This window comes from Triticum aestivum, unplaced genomic scaffold, assembly GCF_018294505.1.
Source record: "Triticum aestivum cultivar Chinese Spring unplaced genomic scaffold, IWGSC CS RefSeq v2.1 scaffold44187, whole genome shotgun sequence".
Lineage (NCBI taxonomy): Eukaryota > Viridiplantae > Streptophyta > Magnoliopsida > Poales > Poaceae > Triticum > Triticum aestivum.
The window spans coordinates 1-9,561 of NW_025226235.1; the positions used below are offsets into that span (position 1 = coordinate 1).

A 9,561-nucleotide genomic window follows, 5' to 3' on the forward strand; every position below is an offset into this window, starting at 1 on the left:
AATCAACCTACAACGCCTTAAATACCTCTCTGATCACCTTAAAAACCACGGGAGGGAAGCTTTTCTTATTGGATCGGGGTTTAGGTTCACAAATAGCATCTCTTGTAAAGCAGTGACACACAAAATATAAGCACACACATGTGAAATTGATCAATAAAACAATCATGATATTATGACATAGGTTGAGATCACGTTATATAGGCAACATGTCTATGAATACACTAGATCGACACATGCCAAACCAGATGGCTGATAATTATACTAATAAAGCAAAGAGCAATATACATTTGTAAACAATCGATACAACCATGATAATCCATACTACCATACAAGAATTATTCATCACATATCAGCATAGATGAGGTATTTTTTCTTTAGAGAGGCAAATTTGCTTTTGCGTGTCTACTAGATATAAACTTGATATAAATCATGCTAGATGATTCAAATGACATCTTCCAATAAGACTTTGTAGATATGGCAATCAATTGTGTCATATGAGCAAAGGGCAACGTAGTTGAAACTCTTCACCACGTGGAGAAAAGTCTGCCCAGTCAGTTTTCTGATACCGTTGCAGCTCTGAAGAGCGTGATGAGCGAGTTCTCCCATCTCCAAATCCACTTGTCGGTCTATATCCTCTATGTTTTCCATTCTATGTCCATGCTGATTGAGTCATTGAAAATTATTGTCGTGGATTAATTGAGAAATCATGCACCCATAGGGACAAATGGGTATATAAACATGTATAAGAATTCTTGATATGCACAATAGATACAAACCTTTGCAAGAACCCTAGATGCAAGTTTGCGGCATATTGAAGAGGTGAGCCCCTCGAGCTGGGTATACTCCCAAAAGTTCAGCTGATGGTCGGTCGAACTGTGTCTTCCTGAGCAGACCTCGATTGTGCGAACTAACAACAATGCTGTACTCCACTCACATGGTCCACTTCTCTCCTCTGCAGTCCATGCCATAAGCCAATCCTTCCACTGCAGTTGCTAGAGGACTTAAATTATAATTTTATGTTTCCATTGAACAAAAGTGTAACATCGAACATACAGTATATGTTTGGTAAATAGTATCATATATTTCGGCTAAAAAAGAGTATCATCTATATCAGGTGTATATAATGAATGTATTTGAGCGTGGGTAAGATATTTCACAGCTTTGCGAAGAGTGTCGGTGGTATTGTCAAATTTGCCAAGGTCCGTGATCAGCTCCTGAAGAACATGTAGTATGCTATTTTCTGTCCAATCCATTATTGCTACCCTGCATGCACACGCACATGTCGTTTTAGATAATGGGAGAGTGTTGTTATTCTTTCATGCATGTCATGTAGATCACTAAGCCAACTATTGGATAAAACAAAATAGAAGGTAGCTAGGCAGTAGTTTTAATTAGTAGTATTATTTATTTATGTTCTTTTATTGAGGAAAATCATCTCTTTCTTTCTTTCAAAAATGAGACAAAAGTAGTATTACACAATGAAGGAACATAGAGATATGCTCAATCAAACCTTGATAGACTGTGGTGGCGGTCGCGAGTGAGGTTACTAGTACTAAGCCGTTCTCTCAAGTCCGGAGCACAACCGTTGCGTTGAAAGTAGGCGGAGACAACATCTGTAAGTATCGCCGTGCGAGCCCATGCCAGGCGCTCCGCTGCTCGGTTCGGTTCAAAGATGTTGGCTGCAGCTAAGAAGTAAGCTCTCAGTGCGCTACTTTCAGACAGACCACGCATTTGCAGATTATTCCTGTCATACCACCTGCTTATAGAATATAGATGTAAGAAATTTGGAGTTAGAATACAGATTATTCCTGTCATACCACCCTTACTTGAACGACATTGTATATAGGAACTACTCCCTCTGTCCCATAATATAAGAGCGTTTTTTACACTAGTGTATTATGGGACGGAGGGAGTAGTTCCTATATGAATTTGGTCGATACTCACCTTTTCAGGTCATGCCACTCAAGTCGGCACATTTGCTGGAAATTGGTGAAATCAGCCTTCGCCGCCTTTAGGTACAGGTCATTGTTGACAAGAGGCATTCTGAATAGGTTGTTGATGTTAGGGATAAAGCTTTTTCTATGGGTTTTGCCTAGAACTGAAATCGTGAGCGGGGTGCTCCTCAATGTGAAATGAAATGAAAAGTTACCTATAGAGGACCTTTCCAATCTACACATCGTCGCTGCCTCCATATTGCTCTAGATACAACCTTGTTTCGATCCGTGGCAAACTTGCTTTCCAGGGGAAGTCCAATGCGTATCCTACCTGTTAATATAGCAGACAAGAATTCACTGCCTCCATATTGCTCTATCCTCTATAGTCTATATGCAGGACAATAATTTGGTGTAACTACCTCGCCTGGCAAATCCTTGGGAATGACCCACTTGTCGCTGAGTTTGTTGGAGGCGCGCCTCTCCTGGAGAAATGTGCGGCAATACCGCTCGGCCCGCCGAAGGACGTCGTCCTTCTTGCCAGGAAACGCGACCTGAGCAGCACGGTATGTGTTGTAAATGGCCGTGACAGATTGGCTCGACTGCCTTGGGAAGCAGAAGGATTCGCCGTCCTTCTCGAATTTCTTAAACACGCCTATGTACCATACATACATTCACACGTTCAAACCAGAGGCTAAAAGTCCATGAATATGATTGCGCATTTTAAAAAACTTAGCAAACACTATACTAAATTACATGGATTGACATGGTAGCCATGCAAACGGAGGAGACGGAAACCCATCGCAGTATCGTCGATATCCGAAGCTGCACAGGACCCTGTGTGGCTCAGCCCATTTTCAGTCCAGTACCTGATAAAGTATATAACTTAGCAATAGTTTTACTTCCCTATGAGGAAAAGATATTTTCACTTACTATAGCAAAAAGAAGTTTAAGAAATACAGCAACAAAACTCAGGATTTGGTGCCCATGGTCCATACGATGGATTGATGTTGAAGGCTAGGGTAACCACCTGCTAGTGTTGTACTACTTGCAGACAAAAGGTACGACTACGGATAAAAGACAGAATGTAGGTAGAGACTGGTGTACGGCAGCGAGTACTATGATGCAAAACCATTTTTCAGCGGTCGAAATGGTAAACGAGCTTGGCATTGCAATAATCTCCTTTTCTCTCCATATTTTTTCCTTTCCTCCTTATTTTCTTCATAAATTAAGAAAAGGAGAAACGAACTGTGGATAGTGTGGTGGTCTAGTGTCACCCATGGCACCAGATGATTACACATATGCTAGTTATCATTTTATGTTTGTCTAATGCTCGATCTAGTATAAATTTCAAACCTCTGAATACATTTTTTTCGATATTTAGACTGAAACAAATGTGTAAATCTATCGAAAAGTATTCCTTGTTACAAGTTTCAACCTACACTGTAATAGAGTTTGGTGGCCAAACACTTAAAAAACCCTAGACCAATAGGGGGAAGAAGCCCCTACTGATTTTTAATAAAGAAGGAGATGTGAAACCCGTGTAAGAACCAAGGTTCAAACACGCGCCAGCTGGGAGGAAGCACTGCCCCCTGAGAACACACTTTGGTTGAACTAAATGGGGTGATGTTGTATAGCGCCAAACAGAACATATCAAACATGCAGAAAATTAGGTAAAGAGAGTCGGGTTAAGATTCTGGAAGGCATGCATTATGCTTACCGGTAAGTATAATCTAAGCACTCCTCAATTTCCCTGGTGAAGTGCCTTGATATCCCCAGACGCGTCAAACGATCAACCGCCCATAAACGCTCGAACAAATCAACAGGATGGACACAGGACGCTGACATGTGTGAAAGGTGAGTAAACAAGAGCTAGTTTCGGTATTCAAACATCAAAATTCACCCTAGCACAAAAGGTCTACACCCTACACTCCTGCGTTTGAGCATGTGTAAATTCAGTATCTCGTTGGATTATACAGCTTGTTGGTACTGATGTTACCTCCGCCTTCGAACTTTTTGATGACTTCGTCAAGGAATTTGAGGCATTTTAGGTCGCCTGTTTCCTTCAAAGCGTGAGCTGTGGCTGCGGGTGATGAAAAAAAGGAGCCGTCTGAACACTGCAACGGAAGCAGCCTTTCCCAGTCCAAGTCTGCCATTCCCTCCACACTGTGAAGTAGAGTCGTTGGCATAGTGTGCAATACATCCGAAGGAATCCTACAATATGAGAGGCAACAGGTCAATTAATTACATATACCGAATTGGATGCGTATCACACCAGTAGGCCCGCTTTGCATCAACACCAGTGCACAACCCTGTTTAGGTGAGTTACCACTGGCGCTCGCATTTTTCTGGATTTATTTCAGACTTTTCGGTGATGTTTGTTCAGTAGGGGGAGATGTTCCCGTCGATTACGGATGCGCATGTGATGACTTTGTGAATCACAAGATGATATGCCGGCTTAGCCTCTCAAAGGTGCTCATAGGTGTAGGATGTGTTTGCGTGCGTTCACAGGAATGAGTGTATGTGTGTATGTATGATCGTCTGCGTCAGCACAGTGTTCACAAAAAAAAACACGAGTGCACAGCCATGTTCTCTCCCAAGAAAGAGAGAGAACTGATTTTTTCACTCCTCCTTTATTGTTGGTAGCGCTGAACCCTAAATCAAGGTTTCACACATAACGCTACTAGAATCTGGTTTTGGCCCGAGTTCCGACACTTCGCCGAGTTCATTCTATCAGAAACTCGGCAAACTTTTCCCTACCGAGTTTGATCCAAAATTGGACTCGACAGTGATAAGCAACTCGGGAGAGCTCTGACTATGCCAATTTCCGATGAAAAAGGACTCAGCGAACAAAAAGAACTTGACAGAATATAAGTTCGCCGAGTTTCAAACTCGGCAAATTGTTTGCCCAACTTCTGTTTTTAAGAACTGGGTGAAGTTTGGCACTGGGTAATAACGTTGTGCCATGTGGCGCACCCTATTTGGTTAGAAATTTTCCAAGTGTGGAACTCGGCAAACAAATTGCCCAGTTTTGCTGAATAAAGAACCCGGCAGATATTTTGTACTGGGCAATGCGTTGTGCCATGTGGACTTTTTTATTTGTCAGGCTTCGTCGAGTTTAGTCTAACAAAACTCGGTAAACAGTTGTGTCACGTGGCACTTCCGTTAACTGCACGTCCAGTCTGACGGTGTGGTTCGCCGAGTTTTTTCGGGCAGGAACTCGGCAAACATTGTTTATATATTCGTTGAGTTCGCGATTGAATGAACTCGGCAGCTGTCGGGCCCCGTCCAGCCTAGTGCGCTGCATCGAGTTTTGCACTCGGTGAAGATTTCGCCGAGTTTAATATGTGCCCTGCCGAGTTTCTTTGAAACTCAGCATAAAAGACGATTCTAATAGTGTAAGAGAAAAAAGAAAATTCGTACATCATCTAACCAGCTAAGCAATACCATCGTCTGTAATCACTAGGGGCGTGTTTGGTTGCCTGCATATGGCCCAGCAGGCCCACGCAGGAAGAAAGCAGCCCGTTTAGTTGCATGCGTTTACTGTGCGTCCCATATGGCACGAACCTTAGAGCACCTCCAGGCCAGGCCTAGGGGAAACGCCCGAATCACCAGTAGCTCGCGAGCCTGGCTCGGGCGACGCGCTTCTCTCCTCATGCGACCAGGGAGATGGAGCGAGCTCGCCCGCGTCGCTGTAAAATCAGCGGGAGAATTTCGGCTCACCTCCCGCTGAGTCCGCCCCTATTTAGCCCCCTCCCTCACCGCCCCAACTCCCACCACCATTCTCCCCCCTTTCAAGCTTTCTTGCCGACACGCATCGGCACCGACAAGCAGGTAAGCGGCGCATCTTCATCGGCCGGCGGTCCACGGCGTCGGCAGTCCTTCACCGGCCGAGGGTGATCTTCTACGACCGTTCCCCCCTCGTCCTCGAGCTGCAGCCATGGCCTCTGTGAGTTCAGTCCCCCTTTCTCTATGTTCCTTCTAGCTAGATATGAGTTGCAGTAGGGTTTGATGTAGATGCACGGTTGATTAGTGCTCTAAACTATGAGCTCATATGGTTGATTGCTATTATGCGGTTGTAAGTTGTGGTAGGGTTAGATGTTCAAGCATGTGGTAGGCTAGATTAGTAGTAGAGTTGAACCTTGTGCTTGTGTTGATTCGTGCTTAGATCTGTGATTTGAGCTATGGGTGGTCCATTTGTAGCATGTTGTTTGTTGCAGATGTATATTCCTGGTCATAGATTGTCAGGTATGCTTAATATGATAGCAATGAACCATGTGCTTAGTATGATAGTGATGAAGCATGTGCTTGGTATGATAGTGATGAAGCATGTGCTTGGTATGATAGTGATGAACCATGTAGATGTATGCTCCCGCTTTCATGGATTGTCCGGTATGTTGTGTGCTATGCTTACTTCAATGTGTGTTACGATTTTAGGACATGACCACGCAGACGCAAGATCTTAGTCAGACCCTTGTCCTGTCCGACAGCCAGTTTGCTCCATCGATTGTCGAGGACTCGCAGCCTATGTCCGAGATGGCACCTGACTTAGAGGTGTTCGCGTCTAATTCTGTCTATGTGCCAGTAGTGCTCGTTGAGCAAACTCCTATTTTTGTTGCTGCTGCCGCTGCACTCAAGGTAGCAACAGCAAAGGCAAAGAAGGATGGTAGGTCGAACAACATGAAGTGGCAGTCGTTCATGTCCACTTTCGTGCTGAACAAGATGTGTGAGCTCATCTCTAGTGGAGTTAGGACTGACAAGGGCTTCAAGGAGGTGCACTTGAACACCGTTGTGAAGCAGGTGTTCGAGTTCTGTGGGCAGGAGGTGTCCACCACCCGGGTGTACAACCACCTGAGGAAAGTGGAGAGGTCAATGGATCCAAGTGTCCAAACTGAGAGACCTTAGCGGTGCCTCATGGGATGAGAACACTTGCTCCATAGTTCTGGAGGCAGAGCACTACGCCGGCCATGTCACGGTTAGCTCACAACCCTCTTCCTTTTCATACTGTCCACCATTGCCTACTCCTAATCGCAACTAACAACACTTGTGTTTCATTCTTAGGACCACCCAAGGGGCACTGAGTTCCTCAACATACCCATACATAACTACAGCCAGATGCAGCACATCTTCTCCTTCGGGGTGGCAACTGGGAAGCATGCCATGGGCTCGGGGGAGCCTCTTGGGTCTCCCATGCCAGACTTCCCTAGGACCCCGGACGTCGAGGTCCTTGATGGCCCTGACAATCCCCTCGAGAAGCCCTTCGACAAGCCCTTTTACCCCGTCCATGATAGGAAGAGGAAGATAGGAGGCCTGATGGAGGAGGAGATTAATGTCTTTTGCATCATGACTGAGGTGATGAAGGAGGTGGCAATAGCCATCAGGGAGTGCAAGCCCCTCCACGTCCACCCTGACCTGTATGGCACTGTCATGACCCAGGGTGGCTTCAACAACGAGGCTCTGATGGCATCTTTCAATCACCTGCTTGACAACAAGGCCCAGGGTGTTGGGTTCGTTGCCATGGCAGACGCTCACAAGGTGTTGTGGCTCAGGAGCTGGCTGGGAAAGCACTACTACTAGAGTAGTTGTGCCTGTGAGCGTGCATGATCCCCGACGGCGATGGCGATGGCGGTGGCAACGACGGTGACGATGATGACATACATGTTGTGTAGCTAGGGCTGGAAAACTATTTGATGGTCTGTATATTTTGATGAGGTGGCATATACTAACCTCTCATGATGATGGTGAACTTACGATGGTAGGACGACACCCTTTTTTGGATGTGGTGGTAGGACGACACCCTCTTTTGGATGTGGTGGTAGGATAACACCATGGTGGTGCTAGGTAGAACTTGCTATGCCGTATGATCATGCATGCTTTACTTCTTCTCTTTTGCTTCATTGTTGGTTGTGTGCTACTTTGCTTGCTACTTCTGTGCTCCATTGATTTGCTGCTTCAACTCTTGCTCTTGTGCATTGCTAGGGCAAGTGGTATTGCCGTGTTTATCGGTAAGGCTCCAGGGGTTTACAGTTCATGGGAAGAAGTTAGTGCACAAGTGGCATCGTATAGCAACAACAGCCATAGAGGGTTCAAGACTAGGCAGGCAGCAGAACAAGCTTACTCCGACTGGGTGCGAAAGCACGGAGGCAACAGTGTTGACAGTGGCAAGGTTGGAGATGTCAAAGTGGAAGGTGCTAAGGTGGATTGTCAGTTTGGGCTGAAGCTGAAGAACTTTATCATCTTCGCCCAGTTCATCGCCATTGCTGTGATGTGGCGTTGGTGTGCTAGGTGTGATCATTGTGGGTAAACTCACCAACTAGGATACAAGGTAAGCACACCATGTATGCTGTATGCAACCAACCACCTTGCCCATGTGCCGCTTGGGCCAATGCAGGCAACAAAACAAAGTGCACTTGCGTATTACCTAATGCAGGGACCCTAGATGTAGGCAACTAAACAACATGCAGATGACGTATTTGGAGCTGTTTTTGCTCAACCAGGCTGGGTTGAGATGTGTATGCAATGCAGCTACTGTTCACTGCTGCAACCAAACACGCCCTAGGGGACTGTTTGGTTCTTTGTCATGTCTTATCGCACACCACCGCACTTAAAATTGGGCAAATTCGACTATGTTAAATAATACTTGTAAAATAAAAGAATAAATTTAGGTAGCTATGCGTACTTATTGAGCTTTTGGTTTCTCTTGGAATATATGGCTTCGAAGGCAGGGTCATCGTGAGGAATGTCCAGATCCATGTCCCTGGCCATGCATAGGAGCGAGGGGAAGCAAATTTCGAAGCCGATTAGCGTCCAATCTTCTTCCTCTTCAGCCAATCTCCATATTTTTTCTTTGATAAAATGCATGCCTACAATAAACAAGATCATGTAAATATAAAAGACTTTGAGGACATAGGTAAAACCAGAAGTATTGATGAACATCCTAACAGCAATGAAGAAAGGTAATCGATACCTTTCTCGCACTTGTCAACATAAAGGTTCCATGACGTCAACGCCACAACACATGCTAGGGTGTTCATAAGTCGGTCTTGGACCAGAAAAAATGAGCCATCACCCCACGAACCATCTGGTAGCTGGTTTTGAATGATCCAGTCAATGCTAGAGGGGAACTGTGGCCGATCACCTCCGTCTAGGTTCTTGACAAGGGCGATGAAGGCAGTGTCGTAGGCTGAAACAGATATCTCACCTCCACCCATCGAACTCAACGCCACTCGGATGGTCTCGATCATGTGGGAAAGCTTGCTTGATTCGTCGCCAGCCTTGATCTAGTTATAATATGTTCATCAGTTTAATTAAGCGCATATCTTCGTTCTGGTCAGTCAATTTGACTTTGCCCCCTAAAAACATATATGAATTTACATGCATATGTGTACGCCCCATATTCGACTTACACGTTGTTCGGGAATTGGTGCTTGTGCCTCTGCATTTTGTTTGCTTGGACGAACTGCCTCTACTAGACCTGGAAAGCATGCAAGTCAAATATGGAAGCCAGCAAAGGCCAACAAAAGAGAGGAAAAAGTTTTCCCTTGCATTGTTACATTAACACAATACATGTCGTTCTCCTGTATGGTTCACTAAAAACAAGAACACAAAGACTAGATGTGTATAACAGATC

General features: G+C 45.1%; 1 pseudogene; it reads right to left on the reverse strand.

Annotated features, from left to right (window-relative positions):
- Positions 1–315: 315 nt before the first annotated feature.
- Positions 316–9,326, reverse strand: LOC123172534 (syn-copalyl diphosphate synthase-like; annotated as a pseudogene).
- Positions 9,327–9,561: the final 235 nt, after the last annotated feature.